This window comes from Hypanus sabinus, chromosome 9 (assembly GCF_030144855.1).
Source record: "Hypanus sabinus isolate sHypSab1 chromosome 9, sHypSab1.hap1, whole genome shotgun sequence".
In the NCBI taxonomy this organism is placed as follows: Eukaryota; Metazoa; Chordata; class Chondrichthyes; order Myliobatiformes; family Dasyatidae; genus Hypanus; species Hypanus sabinus.
In genome coordinates, this window is record NC_082714.1 from 4391555 (window position 1) to 4412820 (window position 21266).

General features: G+C 48.3%; 2 protein-coding genes across 3 annotated transcripts in view; one reads left to right on the forward strand and one right to left on the reverse strand.

The window, feature by feature from the left end:
* LOC132399016 (coronin-7-like) overlaps positions 1 to 21266 on the forward strand; it is a 264124-nt gene that overhangs the window by 67162 nt on the left and 175696 nt on the right. The window lies entirely within an intron of this gene.
* Positions 1 to 21266, reverse strand: part of LOC132399017 (vasorin-like) — a 60188-nt gene that overhangs the window by 5485 nt on the left and 33437 nt on the right. The gene's annotated exons all lie outside the window — the stretch shown is intronic.

The window sequence follows — 21266 nt, forward strand, 5'->3', positions numbered from 1 at the left end:
GGAACTGGGCTTCGGCTTGGCTAAACCACACGCATGGTTGCAGCATCCAGAAAGTCGGCAGTTTTAGCGAAACTGCGTGAACAGATGAAGAGTCGGTCATCTTTGGTCCAAATCCCGTTTGGACCGTCAGGGTCACCAATGTAGCGGTGTGCTACGCACAGCGCTGCAATAACGACATGCAGTCGGTAAGTCGTTTCGAGACTGGTTTATTCAAATTTCGCGGCGCTGGCATTTAATCCCTAACGCCCGCCCTCTCCGGGCGGAATTGACATCAGAGGTGCATTACCAAAGTCTCCCCCCATGCGCTGGCTATTTGTGAGCCGGTTCGCCTGCGCAGAAAGTGGGTCGCCACAGTCTTTGACTTCTCGAACTGGTGGGCATGAGAGGAGCTCGTATCCATGAACGCTCCTTTTGCTCTCCTGTTGCATTTGTAGTATATAGTCTCATTGTAATTTATAATAAGTGTTCACATATTGCAGTGTACTGCTGCTGCAAAGCCAGAGATTTCATGACATATTGTTCATTCATTACGTGCTGTGTCATATGATGTAGGTGATCATGGTCTTTCCATGATTGTTCTTTTCTTTGTACAATATTTTATTCAGAAGAAAAAAACAAGATTTACAGAGTGCAACACGTAGATACATCTCAACATAACTTGTGTACATTCATATATTGTAATAAAATTGATCAAAATGTTGTAGCATAACACGTAAAGGTATACCACTCTGTAATCAAAAATTTAAAGATAGGTCATACGTCATAAAAGAAATTTTTTTATATAAAAAAGAAGTCAACCCCCTACCAACTACCAAAGAAAAAAGCTGATGGATGATAATGGATAATTAGAAAAAAAAACATATTCACTTAAGAAGAGAAGATAAAAATATACATAAAAGTCTGTGCACTGTTAAACTTTATAAATTGGAAAAGTAATTTAGAAAAGGTCCCTAGATATCATAAAAAGATTGTTTCGATTTTAAGACTGAGCAGCGTATCTTCTCTAAATTTAAATAAGACATAATATCACGTAGACATTGAAGATGTGTAGGAGGGGTAGACTCCTTCCATTTAAGCAAGATTGCTCTCCTTGCTAAAAGAGAGGTAAAAACTAAAACCTGTAGGTTAGGAGTATTTAAAGTTATATCTTCATTTGCAATAATATCAAACAAAGCAGTAAGGGAATTTGGGTCAAATTGGACCCTAAAAAGTTGTGAGAAGGTATGGAATACTTCCCATCAAAACTTTTCAATTTTAGGGCAAAACCAAAACATATGAATTAAAGAGGCATCAGCAGAGTTGCATTTATTACAAAGTGGAGAAACGTTCGGATAAAAACTGGACAGCTTCTGTTTAGAAATGTAAGCTCTATGAACCACTTTAAATTGTAGAAGAGAATGACGAGCACAGAAAGATGGTTTATTAACCTGTTTAAGAATTTTATTCCATCTTTCATCAGAAATCTGACAATTTAGGTCATCCTCCCAAGCTTTTTTTATTTTATCTAAAAAGTCTTGTCTACAATCAATCAACAAGTTATAGATACCGGTAATAGAACCATTAACAAAAGGTTTTAAATTTAAAGTATCATCCAGTAAATTTTTATCAGGACCTATAGGAAAGGTAGTTAATTGGAAACGTAAGAAATCTCAAATTTGAAGGTATCTGTAAAAATGTGTTTTTGGGAGTGGAAATTTAGTTGACAATTGGTCAAATGAAGCAAGAGGTCCTGAGATAAACAGGTCCCAAAAACACTTAATACCTAGTTCATCCCAATCCTTAAAGACTTTGTCAGTCATGGAAGGGATAAAAAAATAATTAAGGAGAATGGGAGATGATAATGAAAAATTCGCTAAACCAAAAAACTTTCTAAATTGAGACCAGATCCTTAAAGTTTGCTTTAACAATTATGTTATCTGTTGTTTTATTTGCTGAAAAAGAAGAATATGATCCAAGAAGAGAGACAATAGAGGAATTTTTTACAGAATTAACTTCTAAGGAGACCCATGATGAGCAATCTTTACGATAAATAGGACTAGAAAGTAATATTCCTTATATTGGCAGCCCAATAGTAAAACCTAAAATTGGGTAGGGCTAATCCACACATCTCTATTTCTTTGTAGGTAAACTTTACTTAAACGAGCTTGTTTATTATTCCAAATATAAGATGTTAAAATTGAATCTAAAGAATCAAAGTAGGTCTTAGGAATAAAAATAGGTAAGGCCTGAAAAAGATATAAAAATTTAGGAAGAATCTTCATTTTAGTCAAATTAATTCGGCCAATTAGGGATAAAGAAAGAGGAGACCATTTAGAAAGCGTCTTTTTCACATAATTCAATAAGGGGTTTAAGTTTTCTTTAAATAAATTCTTGGAGTTTTTAGTAATTGTTACACCTAGATATGTAAATTAACTTGTAACAACTTGGAACGGAAATTTGGCATTTGATGACATTAGGTCATTTAAAGGAAATAGCTCACTTTTATGTAAGTTCAGCTTTTATCCTGAAAAAAAAACTAAACTGGGAAATTAAAGAAAGAACCGAAAGTAAAAAAGTTTCAGTATTAGAGATAAAAAGTAAAATATCATCAGCATATAAAGAAATTTTATGAGTCATACTTTCCCTTAGTATGCCAGAAATGTCCTTAGATTCTCAAAATGCTATTGCTAAGGGTTCTATAGCTAAAGCAAAAAGTAAAGGACTAAGAGGGCAACCTTGTCTAGTTCCCCGCTGTAATTTAAAATAAAAATCCAGCTGAATTTTCTTCATACAGACTAATTTCTTTATTAAATATTGATGCAAAAATTTTATCCAAAATCTTAGCTCGAAGACTTGAAAATATTTTACTATCTATCATATCATATGACCAGGACAGGATTTATTAAAAATCATTACTCACATTTTAATATATGTCGGTTATTGAATGTGATATATTCACCATCCAAAATAAAATCGGAGTGTATTATCCTTAGATGCAGAAAAAGCCTTTGATAGGATTGAGTGGAATTATCTTTTTAAGACCTTAGAAAGGTTTAATTTTGGGCCTAATTTTATTCGTTGGGTTAAATTAATTTACTTGTCTCCTACCGCTCAGGTTATTACTAACTCTCAAATTTCCATGATTGTTCTTGGCAATTTTTTTTTACAGAAGTGCTTTGACATTGCAACCTTCTGGGCAATGTCTTTACAAGATGGGTGACCCTAGCCATTATTAATACTCCTCAGAGATTGTCTGCCTGGCATCAGTGGTTACAATACCAGGACTTGTGATATGCACCAGCTGCTCATACAACCATCCACCACTTCCCATCGCTTCACAAGACCCTGATCAGGGGCTAAGCAGTTGCTACACCAGGCTAGTGGAGGGAGGGAGCACCTTGCACCTTTGGTAAAGACGTATCTGCACTTCGTCATGAGTTATCAGTGATAATATACCTGATTCTGAATCTACTGAGCAGCAGAATCACGATCTGGTTAATTGTTAGTGACACTAGTTATGAAATTTGTTGTTTTGTGGCAACGGCACAGTGCAGACAAAACAAGTTACAATATAAAAAAATGTGGAAGCTGCTCCCTGCATTGTGGCGGAAGAAGCTTTAGAGAGGGTGCAGAGGAGATTTAACAGGTTGCTGCCTGAATTAGGAAGCAGGTCTTACGAGGAAAGGTGGAGTGAACTAGAGCTTTTCTCTTTGAAGCAAAGGAGGATGAGAAGTGACTTGATCGAGAATGCTATGAGTGGAAAGCCAGCAACTTTTCCCCGGGGTGGAAATGGCTAATAGGAGGGGCATAATTTGAAGGTGATTGGAGGAAAGTATTGGAGGGATGTCAGAGGTCCGTTTATCTTAACAGAGAGTGGTAGGTGTGTGGAACACCCTACCAGGAGTGGCGGTGAAGGTGGGTACAATTAGGGACATTTAAGAGACCCTTAGATAGGCATGTAAATAATAGAAAATGAAGGGTTATGAGGGAGGGAAGGGTTAGATTGATCTTGGAGTAGCTTAAAGGGTTGGTGCAACATTGTGGGCTGAAGTGCCTGTGTTGTGTTGTACTGTCCTGTTCTATATCCTGGAAAAAGGCTGTGACTCAGTGAGAGGCTCTCTGTCTCCCCTCCCCTCCAAAGACACAGTGTTTTGGGGTGGGGGAAATGGGTCAATTCCTACTCCAGCAAAGTAGTGTGTGTATCTCCAGTCCTGAGGGAGGACTGCACCACTGAGGTGCTGCCTTCTGTAACAAAGCGAAACGAAGCCACATTGACTCCCTCCCTGCCTTTGCCAGGGAAACGTGCTGGTGTCCGAGGCCAGTGGCTAGCATTTGTTCCACACTGCAGTACCACTGGGGGCACTTTCCTGTAGCTACTAGAGGTGTGTGATTCAGCTTCCTGCAGGGATAACACAGAATGCGGGGAATGGTGCCACCGAACAATGAGGGTGAGCAGCAGGCTTTCTCCAGGGGGTCACTGGACAAGGGGGGGGTCGGTTTGGGGTTGTCACTGGACAAGGTGTCAGTTTGGGGTTGTCACTGGACAAGGAGGTGTTGATTTGGGGTTGTCACTGGACAGGGGGGGTCGGTTTGGGGTTGTCACTGGACAAGGGGGGTCGGTTTGGGGTTGTCACTGGACAAGGGGGGTCGGTTTGGGGTTGTCACTGGACAAGGGGGGTCGGTTTGGGGTTGTCACTGGACAAGGGGGGGTCGGTTTGGGGTTGTCACTGGACAAGGGGGGTCGATTTGGGGTTGTCACTGGACAAGGTGTCAGTTTGGGGTTGTCACTGGACAAGGGGGGGTCAGTTTGGGGTTGTCACTGGACAGGGGGGGTCGGTTTGGGGTTGTCACTGGACAAGGGGTGGTCAGTTTGGGGTTGTCACTGGACAAGGAGGTGTCAGTTTGGGGTTGTCACTGGACAAGGGAGTCGGTTTGGGGTTGTCACTGGATGGGGGGTCAGTTTGGGGTTGTCACTGGACAAGGGAGTTGGTTTGGGGTTGTCACTGGACAAGGGAGTTGGTTTGGGTTTGTCACTGGACAAGGGGGTCGGTTTTGGTTTGTCACTGGACGGGGTCGGTTTGGGGTTGTCACTGGACAAGGGAGTCGGTTTGGGGTTGTCACTGGACAAGGGAGTTGGTTTGGGGTTGTCACTGGATGGGGGGTCAGTTTGGGGTTGTCACTGGACAAGGGAGTTGGTTTGGGTTTGTCACTGGACAAGGGGTGGTCAGTTTGGGGTTGTCACTGGACAAGGAGGTGTCAGTTTGGGGTTGTCACTGGACAAGGGAGTCGGTTTGGGGTTGTCACTGGATGGGGGTTCAGTTTGGGGTTGTCACTGGACAAGGGAGTTGGTTTGGGGTTGTCACTGGATGGGGGGTCAGTTTGGGGTTGTCACTGGACAAGGGAGTTGGTTTGGGTTTGTCACTGGACAAGGGAGTTGGTTTGGGTTTGTCACTGGACAAGGGGGTCGGTTTTGGTTTGTCACTGGACGGGGTCGGTTTGGGGTTGTCACTGGACAAGGAGGTGTCAGTTTGGGTTTGTCACTGGACAAGGGGGGGTCAGTTTGGGTTTGTCACTGGACAGGGGGGGTCAGTTTGGGTTTGTCACTGGACAAGTGGGGGTCAGTTTGGGGATGTCACTGGACAAGGGGTGGTCAGTTTGGGGTTGTCACTGGACAAGGGAGTCGGTTTGGGGTTGTCACTGGACAAGGGAGTCGGTTTGGGGTTGTCACTGGACAAGGGAGTTGGTTTGGGGTTGTCACTGGATGGGGGGGTCAGTTTGGGGTTGTCACTGGACAAGGGAGTTGGTTTGGGTTTGTCACTGGACAAGGGAGTCGGTTTGGGGTTGTCACTGGACAAGGGAGTTGGTTTGGGGTTGTCACTGGATGGGGGGTCAGTTTGGGGTTGTCACTGGACAAGGGAGTCGGTTTGGGGTTGTCACTGGACAAGGGAGTCGGTTTGGGGTTGTCACTGGATGGGGGGTCGGTTTGGGGTTGTCACTGGACAAGGGAGTTGGTTTGGGTTTGTCACTGGACAAGGGAGTCGGTTTGGGGTTGTCACTGGATGGGGGGTCGGTTTGGGGTTGTCACTGGACAAGGGAGTTGGTTTGGGTTTGTCACTGGACGGGGTCGGTTTGGGGTTGTCACTGGACAAGGGGGTCGGTTTGGGGTTGTCACTGGACGGGGGGTCGGTTTGGGTTTGTCACTGGACAAGGGGGTCGGTTTTGGTTTGTCACTGGACGGGGTCGGTTTGGGGTTGTCACTGGACAAGGAGGTGTCAGTTTGGGTTTGTCACTGGACAAGGGGGGGGTCAGTTTGGGTTTGTCACTGGACAGGGGGGTCAGTTTGGGTTTGTCACTGGACAAGTGGGGGTCAGTTTGGGTTTGTCACTGGACAGGGGGGGTCAGTTTGGGTTTGTCATTGGACAAGGGGGGGTCGGTTTGGGTTTGTCACTGGACAAGGGGGGGTCAGTTTGGGTTTGTCACTGGACAAGGGGGGGTCGGTTTGGGTTTGTCACTGGACAAGGGGGGGTCGGTTTGGGTTTGTCACTGGACAAGGGGGGGTCGGTTTGGGTTTGTCACTGGACAAGGGGGGGTCGGTTTGGGTTTGTCACTGGACAAGGGGGGGTCGGTTTGGGTTTGTCACTGGACAGGGGGGGTCAGTTTGGGTTTGTCACTGGACAAGGGGGGGTCGGTTTGGGTTTGTCACTGGACAAGGGGGGGTCGGTTTTGGTTTGTCACTGGACAGGGGGGGTCAGTTTGGGTTTGTCACTGGACAAGTGGGGGATCGGTTTGGGTTTGTCACTGGACAGGGGGGGTCGGTTTGGATTTGTCACTGGACAGGGGGGGTCGGTTTGGGGTTGTCACTGGACAAGGAGGTGTCAGTTTGGGTTTGTCACTGGACGGGGGGGTCGGTTTGGGTTTGTCACTGGACAAGGGGGGGTCGGTTTGGGTTTGTCACTGGACAAGGGGGGGTCGGTTTTGGTTTGTCACTGGACAGGGGGGGTCAGTTTGGGTTTGTCACTGGACGGGGTCGGTTTGGGGTTGTCACTGGACAAGGGGGTCGGTTTTGGTTTGTCACTGGACGGGGGGTCGGTTTTGGTTTGTCACTGGACAAGGGGGTCGGTTTTGGTTTGTCACTGGACGGGGTCGGTTTGGGGTTGTCACTGGACAAGGAGTGGTCAGTTTGGGGTTGTCACTGGACAAGGGGGGGTCAATTTGGGGTTGTCACTGGACAAGGGGGTCGGTTTTGGTTTGTCACTGGACGGGGTCAGTTTGGGTTTGTCACTGGACAAGGGGGGGTCAGTTTGGGTTTGTCACTGGACAAGGGGGGGTCAGTTTGGGTTTGTCACTGGACAGGGGGGGTCAGTTTGGGTTTGTCACTGGACAAGGGGGGGTCGGTTTGGGTTTGTCACTGGACAAGGAGGGGTCAGTTTGGGGTTGTCACTGGACAAGGGGGTCGGTTTAAGGTTGTCACTGGACAAGGGGGGGTTGGTTTGGGTTTGTCACTGGACAAGGGGGGGTCGGTTTGGGTTTGTCACTGGACAAGGGGAGTCGGTTTGGGTTTGTCACTGGACAAGGGGGGGTCGGTTTGGGTTTGTCACTGGACAAGGGGGGGTCAGTTTGGGGTTGTCACTGGACAAGGAGGTCGGTTTGGGGTTGTCACTGGACAAGGGAGTCGGTTTAAGGTTGTCACTGGACAAGGGGGGTCGGTTTGGGGTTGTCACTGGACAAGGAGGTGTCAGTTTGGGTTTGTCACTGGACAAGGGGGGGTCAGTTTGGGGTTGTCACTAGACAAGGGGGGGTCAGTTTGGGGTTGTCACTGGACAAGGGGGGGTCAGTTTGGGTTTGTCACTGGACAAGGGGGGGTCAGTTTGGGGTTGTCACTGGACAAGGGGGGGTCAGTTTGGGGTTGTCACTGGACAAGGGGGGGTCAGTTTGGGTTTGTCACTGGACAAGGGGGGGTCAGTTTGGGTTTGTCACTGGACGGGGTCAGTTTGGGTTTGTCACTGGACGGGGTCGGTTTGGGGTTGTCACTGGACAAGGGGGGTCAGTTTGGGGTTGTCACTGGACAGGGTCGGTTTAAGGTTGTCACTGGACAAGGGGGGGTCAGTTTGGGTTTGTCACTGGACAGGGGGGGTCAGTTTGGGTTTGTCACTGGACGAGGGGAGGTCAGTTTGGGTTTGTCACTGGACAAGGGGGGTCGGTTTGGGTTTGTCACTGGACAAGGGGGGTCAGTTTGGGTTTGTCACTGGACGGGGGGTCGGTTTGGGTTTGTCACTGGACAAGGGGGGTCAGTTTGGGTTTGTCACTGGACGGGGTCGGTTTGGGGTTGTCACTGGACAAGGGGGGTCAGTTTGGGGTTGTCACTGGACAAGGGGGGGTCAGTTTGGGTTTGTCACTGGACAGGGGGGGTCAGTTTGGGTTTGTCACTGGACGAGGGGGGGTCAGTTTGGGTTTGTCACTGGACAAGGGGGGTCGGTTTGGGTTTGTCACTGGACAAGGGGGGTCAGTTTGGGTTTGTCACTGGACGGGGTCGGTTTGTGGTTGTCACTGGACAAGGGGGGTCAGTTTGGGGTTGTCACTGGACATGGGGGGTCAGTTTGGGGTTGTCACTGGACAAGGGGGGTCAGTTTGGGTTTGTCACTGGACAAGGGGGGGTCAGTTTGGGTTTGTCACTGGACAAGAGGGGGGTCGGTTTGGGGTTGTCACTGGACAAGGGGGGTTCGGTTTGGGTTTGTCACTGGACAAGGGGGGGTCAGTTTGGGGTTGTCACTGGACAAGGGAGTCGGTTTGGGGTTGTCACTGGACGGGGGGTCAGTTTGAGTTTGTCACTGGACAAGGGGTGGTCAGTTTGGGGTTGTCACTGGACAAGGGAGTCGGTTTGGGGTTGTCACTGGACAAGGGGGGTCATTTTGGGGTTGTCACTGGACAAGGGGGGGTCAGTTTGGGGTTGTCACTGGACGGGGTCAGTTTGGGTTTGTCACTGGACAAGGGGGGGTCAGTTTGGGGTTGTCACTGGACAAGGGGGGGTCAGTTTGGGTTTGTCACTGGACGAGGGGGGGTCAGTTTGGGTTTGTCACTGGACGGGGTCGGTTTGGGGTTGTCACTGGACAAGGAGGTCGGTTTGGGGTTGTCACTGGACAAGCGGGGTCATTTTGGGGTTGTCACTGGACAAGGGGGGGTCAGTTTGGGGTTGTCACTGGACGGGGTCAGTTTGGGTTTGTCACTGGACAAGGGGGGGGTCAGTTTGGGGTTGTCACTGGACCAACGGTTCGGTTTGGGGTTGTCACTGGACAAGGAGGTCGGTTTGGGGTTGTCACTGGACAAGGGGGGTCATTTTGGGGTTGTCACTGGACAAGGGGGGGTCAGTTTGGGGTTGTCACTGGACGGGGTCAGTTTGGGTTTGTCACTGGACAAGGGGGGGGTCAGTTTGGGGTTGTCACTGGACCAACGGTTCGGTTTGGGGTTGTCACTGGACAAGGAGGTCGGTTTGGGGTTGTCACTGGACAAGGGGGGTCATTTTGGGGTTGTCACTGGACAAGGGGGGGTCAGTTTGGGGTTGTCACTGGACGGGGTCAGTTTGGGTTTGTCACTGGACAAGGGGGGGGTCAGTTTGGGGTTGTCACTGGACCAACGGTTCGGTTTGGGGTTGTCATTGGACAAGGGAGTCCGTTTGGGGTTGTCACTGGACGGGGTCGGTTTGGGTTTGTCACTGGACAAGGGGGGGGTCAGTTTGGGGTTGACATTGGACAAGGGAAGAGTCTCTTTGAGGGTGAGAAGGACAATATGGTATCGTAATGGTTAGCCAACAATTCCCACCGTTGTCTGTAGGAAGTTTATATGTTCTCCTTATGGTTTCCTCCCATGTTCCATAGATGCACAGGTTAGGGTTAGCAAGTTGTGGACACAGGAGGCATGCCAACGCTTACAGCCTGCCTCCAGCACATCCTTGGACAGTGTAAGTTGTTAACACAATTGACACATTTCACTGTTTGTTTTAATGTTTCATCGTATATGTGACAAATAAAACTGAACTATATTATTGGATTGGGAGGGGTGCGGATTTGCAGGGAGGGGTGCATTTTTGGGTGTTGTTGGACAGGGAGGATATATTTTTGGGTTTTACTAGACGGGGAGGGTGTATTTTTGGGTTTTACTAGACGGGGAGGGTGTATTTTGGGGTGTTGGACGGGGAGGGTGTATTTTTGGGTGTTGCTGGATGGGGAGGGTGTATTTTTGGGTGTTGGATGGAGAAGGGTGTATTTTTGGATGGTGTTGGATGGAGAAAGGTGTATTTATGGGTGTTGGACAAGGAGGGTGTATTTTTGGGTGTTGTTGGATGGAGAGGGTGTATTTTTGGGTGTTACTGGATGTAGCGAGGTTTGTTTTGGGGTTTATGTGTCAGTGAATGGTAAAGGTATGTTTGTGTTGGGGTGTGAGTTTAAAGTTCAGCACTCAGTTTGCTGTTTGTAAATGTGGGGTAAGAATTGTTCTTGGTGCCCAGAGAGGAGGGTCTAACTCCCATGCTCGCCAAATCTGTTGGAAACTGATCTGATTCAGAATTCGCAGAGTGGGACCATGGAGACCCTGGTCAGTACTGAGGAGGCGAGAATGTGGGGTGTGGAGGAACAGAGAGAGAGTGGGAGTTGAGTGAAGCGGAGGGTGGGGTGTAGAGGAACAGGAGAGTGGGGGTTGAGTGAAGCGGAGGGTGGGGTGTGGAGGAACAGGAGAGTGGGGGTTGAGTGCAGCGGAGGGTGCGGTGTGGAGGAACAGAGGGAGAGTGGGGGTTGAGAAGCGGAGGGTGGGGTGTGGAGGAACAGGAGAGTGGGGTTGAGTGAAGCGGAGGGTGGGGTGTGGAGGAACAGAGGGAGAGTGGGGGTTGAGTGAAGCGGTGGGTGGGGTGTGGTCAGCAGAGTGGACGACAGCATGTTCAATCTGAGCTTGTTCACACTTTGATCAGTGAGATGGGGTTGAGAGCATCCCCCACCCCCCCACCCTGGGCCCAGGCTCTCTGGCAGGAAAGGAGGGGGAGGTCAGCACTAGGGAATGTTCTCTCCATAAAGAGTATTTTTAGAAAATTTGATTTATTCTGTACTATTTCCAGACCACATCAGGGCCTGCTGGGGAGGAGGAATGTGCTGTAACAGATTGAATTAATAAAACGTACATTTCACAAAGAGAGACAAGTATTCCCAGAGCCCTGTGCAGAGAGTGGGCAGTGAGCCACCTCCACACTCGGAGGGAGCCAGCGATCAATTCTCCCCAGCCCACTCCTCACAAAGACCGGCAACTCATGGCACCCTTCCCATCCCAACACATCCCTCAATGCAGGCACCCTTTGAATGTGACAGAGACCAGTACAACTGCAATAAATACCCCTGCCACTCCTGTGTGTAACTCTCTCTCTCACACTTCTCCCTTCTCTTCCTCTCTCCCCCTCTCGCTCGCTCCCTTGGCTTGCTGTCACCCCCAACTTTTTTGCACAATTTTTAAAATTTATATTCTTATTGTAATTTATAATAATTTTCATGTACTGTACTGTTGCCCCAAAACAGCGAATTTCACAACATACATTCAGTGGACACTTTATTAGGTACATCTGGATACCTATTCATTCATGCAAATATCTGATCAGCTAATCAAGTGGCAGCAACTCAGTACATAAAAGCATGCAGACATGGTCAAGAGGTTCAGTTGTTGTTCAGACCAAACATCAGAAGGGGGAGAAATGTGACCTAAGTGACTTGGACTGTGGAATGATTGTTGGTGCCAGATGGGGTGGTTTGAGTATCTCAGGAACTGCTGATCTCCTGGGATTTTCATGAACAATAAACTCATGAAAATCCCATTTTACAGAGAATGTTACAGAGAGTTTACAGAGAATGGCATGAGAAACAAAAAAAAACATCCAGTGAGTGAGAGATGGCTCTGTGGGTGAAAACACTTTGTTGTGAGGAGTCAGAGAATGGCCAGACTGGCTCAAGTTGACAGGAGGGCGTTGGTAACTCAAGTAACCATGAATTACAGCGGTGTGCAGAAGAGCACCTCTGAACGCACAACACGTCTAACCTAGAAGTAGATGGGCTACAGCAGCAGAAGACCATGAACGTACACTCAGTGGCCGCTTTATTATGTACAGAAGGTGCCGATGGTAATGAACCCGATTGTGATTGATGAGCACCAATGACGGTGTTTATGAAGTCTGGGTACATCACTGACTATCAGTATTTCCTGATCTCACACTGGAATAACAAAAAACACTATCGGTTTGTACTGACTTTCAGGTGGGCCTTCTATGCTTCTCTTTCAACTTAGACCATAAGACATAGGAGCAGAAGTAGGCTTTTCAGCCTTTTGAGTCTGTTCTACCATTCCATCATGGGTGATTTATTATCCCTCTCAATCCTATTCTTCTGCCTTCTCCCCGTTACCTTTGACGCCCTGACCACCCAAGAACCTATCAACCTCCACTTTAGAGATACCCAAAGTTTTGTACTGGACAGCTATCTGTGGCAAAGTAATTCCTCTTCATCTTTGTTATAAATTGACATCCCTCAAATCTGAAGCTCTGCGCTCTGGTCCTACACTCACCCACTATAGGAAACATTCTCTCCTCATTCACTGTATTCAGACCTTTCAGTGTTCAACAGGTTTCAATGAGACTGCCCTCATTTTTCTAAACTCCAGTGAGTACAGACCCAGATACATCAAATGCTCCTCATGTTAACCCTTTCATTCCTGGGATCATTCTCATGAATTTCCTCTGGACCCCCTTCAATGCCAGCACATATTTTCTAAGGGGCTCAGCTGTTCTCAATACTCCAAATGTGGCCTCACCAGTGCCTTATAAAGCCTCTGCATCACATCCCTGCTCTTATATTCTAGTTCTCTCAAAATGAACGATAACATGGGGTGCATCCTTGCCACCAACTCAACCTGCAAGTTGACCTTCGGAGAATCCTGCATAAGGACTCCCAAGTCCATCTGCACATCTGAATTTTGAATTTTCTCCCCATTTAGAAAATAGTCTGCACCTTTATTTCTTCTATCAAAGTGGATGACCATATACTCTCCTACACTATATTCCATCTGCCACCTTTTTGCCCATTCCCCAAACTACCCAAGTCCTTCTGCAGACACCCTGCTTCCTCAACACTACCTGCCCCTCTACCTATCTTTGTATTGTCCACAAACTTGGCCACAAAGCCATTGATCTTTCATCCAAATCATTGATACAGAACATGAAAAGAAGAGGTCCTAACACTGACCCCTATGGCACACCACTAGTCACCGACAGCCAACCAGTAATGGCCCCCTTTATTCCCTCTCTTTGCCTCCTGCCAATCGTCTGTCCATGTTAGGACCTTTCCTATAATGCCATGGGGTCTTATCTTGGTAACAGCCTCGTGTGGCACCTTGTCAAAGGCCTGAAAATCCAAATAAACAACATCCACTGACTTTCCTTTGTCTATCCTGCCTGTTATTTCCACAAAGAATTTCAAAGATTTGTCAGACAAGATTTCCCCTTTTGCAAATCATGCTGATTTTGGCCTGTCTTACTATATGCCTCAAGTATCCTGAAATCTCACTTTAATAATAAACTCTAACATCTTTCCAGCCACTGGTCAGGTTAACTGGCCTATAATTTCCTTTCTCCCGTCTACTTCCCTCCTTTCTTAAAGAGTGGAGTGACATTTGCAATTTTCCTGTCCTCAGGAACCGTTCTAAAATCTAGTGATTCTTGAAAGATCATTAGTAATGCCTCCACAATCTCTTCAGCCTCCTCTTTCAGAATCCTGGGTACACGTACAGTATTCCTTCTGGTGCAGGTGACTTATTTACCTTCAGACTTTTCAGCTGCCCAAACACCTTCTCCTTATTAATAGCAATGACACTCACTTCTGCTCCCTGACACGCTCACATTTCTGGCATTTTTGCTAGTGTCTTCCACAGTGAAGAATGATGCAAAATACTTATTAAGTTTGTCCCTGATTACTACCTCTCCAGCATCAATTTCCAGTGGTCCAGTATCCACTCCCGTCTCTCATTTACTCTTTACATATCTGAAAAAAACATATTTTTGTATCCTCTTTTATATTATTGGCTAGCTTATTTTCACATTTTATCTTTTCTCTCATTATATATTTTTTTGTCTTCTGGTTTTCAAAGGCTTCCAAATCCTCTACCTTCCCGCTAACTTTTGCTCTATATTATGCCCTCCCTTTTGCTTTAATGCTGTCTTTGACTTCCCTCGTCAGCCAAAGTTGCCTCATCCTCCCTTCACCTTACAAATTTCCCCCAAAAGGCAGCAGCTAGAGCTGTTTGGCTGTCATCCTTGCTGGTGTCCCCTTCTTCTGAGTGATCCAGTTTCCTCCCTCATTCTAAAGACGTTCCAGTTGGCCATTATAAGTTGTCCTGTGATGAGGCTAGTGTTAGATCAGGGCGTTGCTGGGCAATGCAGCTCGATGGGCTGGAAGGCCAGTTCTGGGCTATATCGCTAAATAAACAAGTAAGAAAAAAATTTACAGGGATGTTGCTAGGATTTGAGGACCTGAATTATTAAAGGTTCAGTAGGTTAGGGCTTTTTTTTCCTGGAGTGTAGGAGAATGGGGGAAATCTTTTAAAGGTATACAAAATTATGAGTATAGATAGGGTAAATGCAAACAGGCTATTTTTCACTGAGGTTGGGTGAGTGCAGAACTAGAGGTCATGGGTTAAGTGTGAAAGGTGAATATTTAAGAGGCACCTGAGGGGGAGCTTCTTCACTCAGAGAGTGGTGCAAGTGTAGAACGAGCCGCCAGTAGAAATGGTGTGTGCAGGTTTGATTTCAATAATTGAGGGAAATTTGGATGGTACGTGGCTGAGAGGGGTATGGAGGGCTATGGTCAGGTGCAATTAATGGGACTAGGCAGATTAATAGTTCAGCATGGACTAGATGGGCCAAGGGGCCTGTTTCAGTTCTACAGTGCTACGGTTTCCCAGCAGATCTCACGAAGAGGAGGGGTCTTCTGCCCCCTCTATTAGTGACATTAACCAGAAGCATTGTATACGAAGGGCCCAAAGCACTGTTGAGAATCCCTACCACCCATCCCACAATCTCTTTGACTCACTACCATCAGGAAGGAGGGACAGGAGCATGAGGACTAGGACTACAGACTGGGTAACAACTTCTTCCCTCAGGCTGCTAGACTAATGAATACCCTGCCACCATTGAGGTCTCGTCACTGGGACAATGAGCTGTTCACCTGTGCTGCACACTGCATATATTTTGAATTATATTTTATTAACTTGTAGTCATACTTTGTTTGATGTTTTGTGGTGCACTGTGGTCTGGAGGAATGTTATTTTGTTTGGTTGTACATATGTACAGTCAGATGACGACAAAATAACTATAATTCTACCTCAGAGTTGCGGGACGACTGAGTGCAGCACTCTTAACACCTGGGGCCACAAGGAATCCGTACCCCAGGGGAGTGAGGGGTGCAGCTGGCAAGTCTTTCCCATGTGTTTGAGGCTGGGTGGGGAAAGCTCGGGTTGTGGATGCCAGCGAAGGGGAAGTAGCTGGTGGTGAACTCAGCCCATCAGCTCCATCACCACCATCCTTTCCAAAAACAGCATGATGACACACCCTGCTTCACAGTAAGGCAACACTGCCTGGGCTTCTGCCTTATTTTTCCAAGGGATGATTTCAAGATGTGTTGATGTAATGTGAGACGGTGCCGTTGGCTACACTGATGTGGGGCGGATGTTGTTGGGCTGTGAAGACCCTCCCGCTCTTGTGGGATGGGACCCCGGGGGAGGGGGGTGGGCACTGGAGCTGCACTCAGTATCACTCTGCTTCACGGCCCATCACAGCCTTTCCACCCGACAACTCTGCACTAGGATTTGTGTTCCTCTCACACAGACCTCCTCGCATACATAAGGGAGAGTCAAGGACCGGGGACACAGCCTCAGAATAGAGGAGTGTACTTTAGAATGGCGATGAAGAGCAATTTCTTTAGTTAGCAAGTGGTGAATCTGTGGAATTCTTTGCCACAGGCAGCTGAGGAGGCCAAGTCTTTCTGTATGTTTAAGGCAGAGGTTGATAGATTCTTGATTTGTCAGGGTATGAAGGGATATGGGGAGAAGGCAGGAGATGGGTTAAAGAAAAATTTGATCAGCCATAATGAAATGACGGAGCAGACTCGGTGGGCCAAATGGCCCAATTCTGCTCCTATATCTTATGGTCTTATAAGACCATAAGACACGGGAGCAAACTAGGCATCTCCACCCATTGAGTCTGCTTTGCCATTCAATTATGGCTGATTTATTATCTCTCTCAACTCCATTCTTTTGCCTTCTCCCTGTAACTTTTGACACCCTGACTAATCAAGAACCTGTCAACCTCCACTTTAAATACAAACAAATAAATGATTTGACCTCCATAGCCATCTGTGGCAGTGAATTCCACTGATTCACTGCCATATGCATAAAGAAACTCCTCCTCATCTCTGTTCTAAATGGACATCCGAATATATTCTGAGGCTGTGACCTCTGTGTGCACTATAGGAAATGTCCTCTCCACATCCACTCTTTTTAGACCTTTCAGTATTCTATAGGTTTAAATAAGATCTCCCTATAATTCTAAATTCCAGCAAGAACAGGCCCAGAGCCAACAAACACTTCATATACATTAATCCTTTAATTCTCAGAATCATTCTCATATACCTCCTCTGGACCTCTTAGAAAAGGGGCCTAAAACTGCTTGCTTAGGGTGACGTTATTCCATGAGTTGGTAGTAAATGATTTCTGAATGGCAGGCGATTGAAGAAATTGACAGGGAAATGGAGGTATGGCCACAATCGTTTTGTTGAATGAGGAAGCAGACCGAAGGGACCTGAGAGTTAACTTCTTTACACAGTGAGTACCTGGAATGAGCTGCCAGAGGAACGTACAGTTACAACATTTAGGATTCATTTGGACAGGTACGTGGAGGAGAGGGGTTTGGAAGATTATGGGCCAAACAAGGGCAACTGGGACAAACAAGGAGGATGCTGTGGTTGGTATGACTAGTTGGGCAGGAGGGCTGTTTCTGTGCTGTATACTCTATGACTCTGTGGCATCATAATATGCAGCAGTGGGGGCAAGAGGTCCTGTCTACAGGTGGCCCCATGACAGAGCAGCTCTTCTGCCTGTTGCAGAGAGCAATGCTAGATCGAGTCACATCTCTCTGGAGATGGGACTCAGTGATGAGGCAGTTTGGCTGCTGAGTCGTAGCTGACATCTCACCTCAGACTGAGATTTATTTATCATTAACAACCAACACAACTTAAGGATGTGCTGAGGGCAGCCCGGAAGTGTCGTCACACATTCTGACACCAACATAGCTCCAAGGGACTGGGATCAGGGGAGGTGAGGGCTACATTCACGTGGCCCCGAAGGAGAGGAGCTGATATCCATTACACAACCCCGAGGGAAAGGTTCTGGTGTGGGGGGAGGGGTGCTGGTGGTGCTGTGATGGCCTCTCTGGCATTATGATGGGGAGCTGGTGCTCCAACATGGAGAGAGCTGAGTCAAAAGGCAGCAGTGATTGCTTAGTCTGCATATCTGACATTCTTCCTTCGGGCGGCTCTGCTCAGAATCAGCCCAACCTTCACAAGGATTACCCCGGGTTAAAGCCACCTCAAAGCTCCAGACAAGAGAAAGAGAACTTCCTGCTGAGCTCTCGACTTTTTAATTAAACACCAGTAGCTTGGAGCCTGTTTACCTTTCTGTATCTGAAGCTCTTGTCCAAAGACTGGCCTCTAGTATGTGCTGGCTCTAGCAGTGACATACACCCCAGCATACCATCTCCCAGTAATAAGACAGTATTATAAATCCATCCTGTCCACAACCACAGAAACACTATCCCCTGTTTATAATAACATTCTCTCACATGCACTCTGTTGCCAAGAAAATCTCAGCAGTATCCAAAGTATAACAGGCAACCATCATTTATAGCTCAGTCTGTGTGCTTCATAATGGACCGCCTTATTGCCATGGGTGTGTGGAGTGAGGATCTCTCACTGTCCTGTGTGTGTGAGAGAGAGAGAGAGAGTGGGGGGGGGGGGTGTGAGGATCCCCCCACTGTACTGTGTGTGTGAGAGAGAGAGAGTGGGGGGGTGAGGATCCCCCCACTACTGTGTGTGTGAGAGAGAGAGAGTGGGGGGGTGAGGATCCCCCCACTGTACTGTGTGTGTGAGAGAGAGAGTGGGGGGGGTGTGAGGATCCCCCCACTGTACTGTGTGTGTGTGTGTGTGAGAGAGAGAGAGTGGGGGGGTGAGGATCCCCCCACTACTGTGTGTGTGAGAGAGAGAGAGTGGGGGGGTGAGGATCCCCCCACTGTACTGTGTGTGTGAGAGAGAGAGAGAGAGAGAGTGGGGGGGGGTGTGAGGATCCCCCCACTGTATTGTGTGTGTGAGAGAGAGAGAGTGGGGGGGTGAGGATCCCCCCACTACTGTGTGTGTGAGAGAGAGAGAGTGGGGGGGTGAGGATCCCCCCACTACTGTGTGTGTGTGAGAGAGAGAGAGAGAGTGGGGGGGGGTGTGAGGATCCCCCCACTGTACTGTGTGTGTGAGAGAGAGAGAGTGGGGGGGGTGAGGATCCCCCCACTACTGTGTGTGTGTGAGAGAGAGAGAGAGTGGGGGGGGTGTGAGGATCCCCCCACTGTACTGTGTGTGTGTGTGTGTGAGAGAGAGAGAGTGGGGGGGTGAGGATCCCCCCACTACTGTGTGTGTGTGTGAGAGAGAGAGAGAGAGAGTGGGGGGGGGGTGTGAGGATCCCCCCACTGTACTGTGTGTGTGAGAGAGAGAGAGTGGGGGGGTGAGGATCCCCCCACTACTGTGTGTGTGTGTGAGAGAGAGAGAGAGAGAGTGGGGGGGTGTGTGAGGATCCCCCCACTGTACTGTGTGTGTGTGAGAGAGAGAGAGTGGGGGTGTGAGGATCCCCCCACTGTACTGTGTGTGTGTGGGGGGGTGAGGATCTCTCACTGTCCTGTGTGTGTGTGTGTGTGTGAGAGAGAGAGAGAGAGAGAGAGAGAGAGTCGGGGGGGGTTGTGAGGATCCCCCCACTGTCCTGTGTGTGTGTGTGAGAGAGAGAGAGAAAGTGGGGGGGGGGGGGGTGTGAGGATCTCTCACTGTCCTGTGTGTGTGGGGGGTGTGAGGATCCCCCCACTGTACTGTGTGTGTGGGGGGTGTGAGGATCCCCCCACTGTACTGTGTGTGTGGGGGGTGTGAGGATCCCCCCACTGTACTGTGTGTGTGGGGGGTGTGAGGATCCCCCCACTGTACTGTGTGTGTGTGAGAGAGAGAGAGAGAGAGAGAGAGAGAGTGGGGGGGGGTGAGGATCTCTCACTGTCCTGTGTGTGTGTGGGGGGTGTGAGGATCCCCCCACTGTCCTGTGTGTGTGTGAGAGAGAGAGAGAGAGAGAGAGAGAGAGTGGGGGGGGGTGAGGATCTCTCACTGTCCTGTGTGTGTGTGCGTGTGTGAGAGAGAGAGAGTGGGGGGGGGTGAGGATCCCCCCACTACTGTGTGCTTGTGAGAGAGAGAGTGGGGGGGGGTGTGAGGATCCCCCCACTGTACTGTGTATATGGGGGTGGGGGGGGGGGGTTGAGGGTCTCTCACTGTCCTGTGTGTGGAGGAGTTGTTGGATGCACATAGTGAAATCTGTTGTTTGTGTCAGTAACCCCCACACTCTGAGGATGTGCTTGGACACCATGCTTCTGGCACCAACGTGACATGCCAACAGCTTACCCTAACCCGTATATCTTTGGAGTGTGGGAGGAAATCGGAGCACCCAGAGGAAACTCACCCACGTGGTCACTGAGAATGTACAACTGTGACGTTTTAAAGTGATTGTGCTAACTCCTCCCTGAGGGAGGGAGGGAGTGAGTGTCTCACTGTGCTGTGGGCAGAGATTGAGAGCGTCTCCTCTTGGACAGGGTATTTGGAGACTTATCACATAATCAGCATTTCTTCATTTTCCCTGTGACAAGTTAATGGTTTCGTCAGTGAGCATTGTAAAAAACTGCTCCTTTTTCTCCATTGGGTTTGCTCCTGTTTGTTCGATCTGTGGTATTTGTAGAGCACAGTAACACCTTCTCTGGACAGCTAGAATCGCGCCTTTTTAACAGAATGATTCACAATTATTTCAAGTGGTAATTCAGGCTTGTCCTGTTCCTTCATTCTCTCAATTTCCTGTAATGTTTACTCTGAATTAGAGAGTATCTCATCTTGGTGAATGAAGCTCGTACCTCAGTGACTGAGGCAGATTCCGAATAAATGATGCTTCTATCTATTTACACATGGGGTGAGGCATGGTTTTCCAGTTTAATCCCTCTCGATTATTGAGAAAATTGACCCTAATCCCTTGATCACCTCTGAATTTCCCACACACTTAGCTTGATCTTGATCTCTGCCTCACCTGTTGTGAGACTGCTCTCTCCCTCCCTCAAGACCACTGCCCTGCCCCAGTCTCAACTCTCCACTACTGAAGCCATTACTACAAGTCTACAGTTCCTTTCTCTGTCAGTGTGTTCACTCAGTCTTGTACCATTGTTGAAGGGAGTATGCCCAGTTTATCCAGTGCACTGGCCCCAGTTCACTAGCATCCAATTTACCAATCCACACTGGCCTCGAATGACTAGCATCCAGTGCACTGACCTGCGCTGGCCTCAGTTGACTGTCATCCAGTGACTTGGCCTACACTGGCCCCAGTTGATTTGCACCCAGCACACTGTCCCACACTGGCTCCAGTTGACTGGCACTGAGTGCACTGGCCCCCAGTTCACTAGCATTCAGTGCACCCCCCCCTCACTAGCATCCAGTGCTTCCCATTCACTGGCATCCAGTGCACTGGTCCATGCTGGCCTCAGTTGACTAGCTTCCAGTGCACTGGCCCACACTGGCTCCAGCTGACCAGCATCTAGTGCACTGGCCCCAGTTCTCTAGCACCCAGTGCCGCAATAATTCTTGAGTTTGGTAGACCTCCACAAAATCCTCCAGCTTGTTTTTCACTCTCCCTTCCCTATGTCTGAAACCTCCAGCCTACACCTCTGCTTCAGTCCCTCATCCATCACGGGCATGTCCTCAGCTGCCTCTCCCAAAAACCTCCCCAACACTTTCCCACCGCAGCCTTTGATCACTAAACCCTGAACTCCCTCCCCATTATGGTTCTGCATCCATTTGCTTTTCAACTCAATCTTGTCAATCTTCTGCGTTCACAGTGCCATTTCACTGATACCAGCAGGTATAAGGAGTTATACACCAAAATGC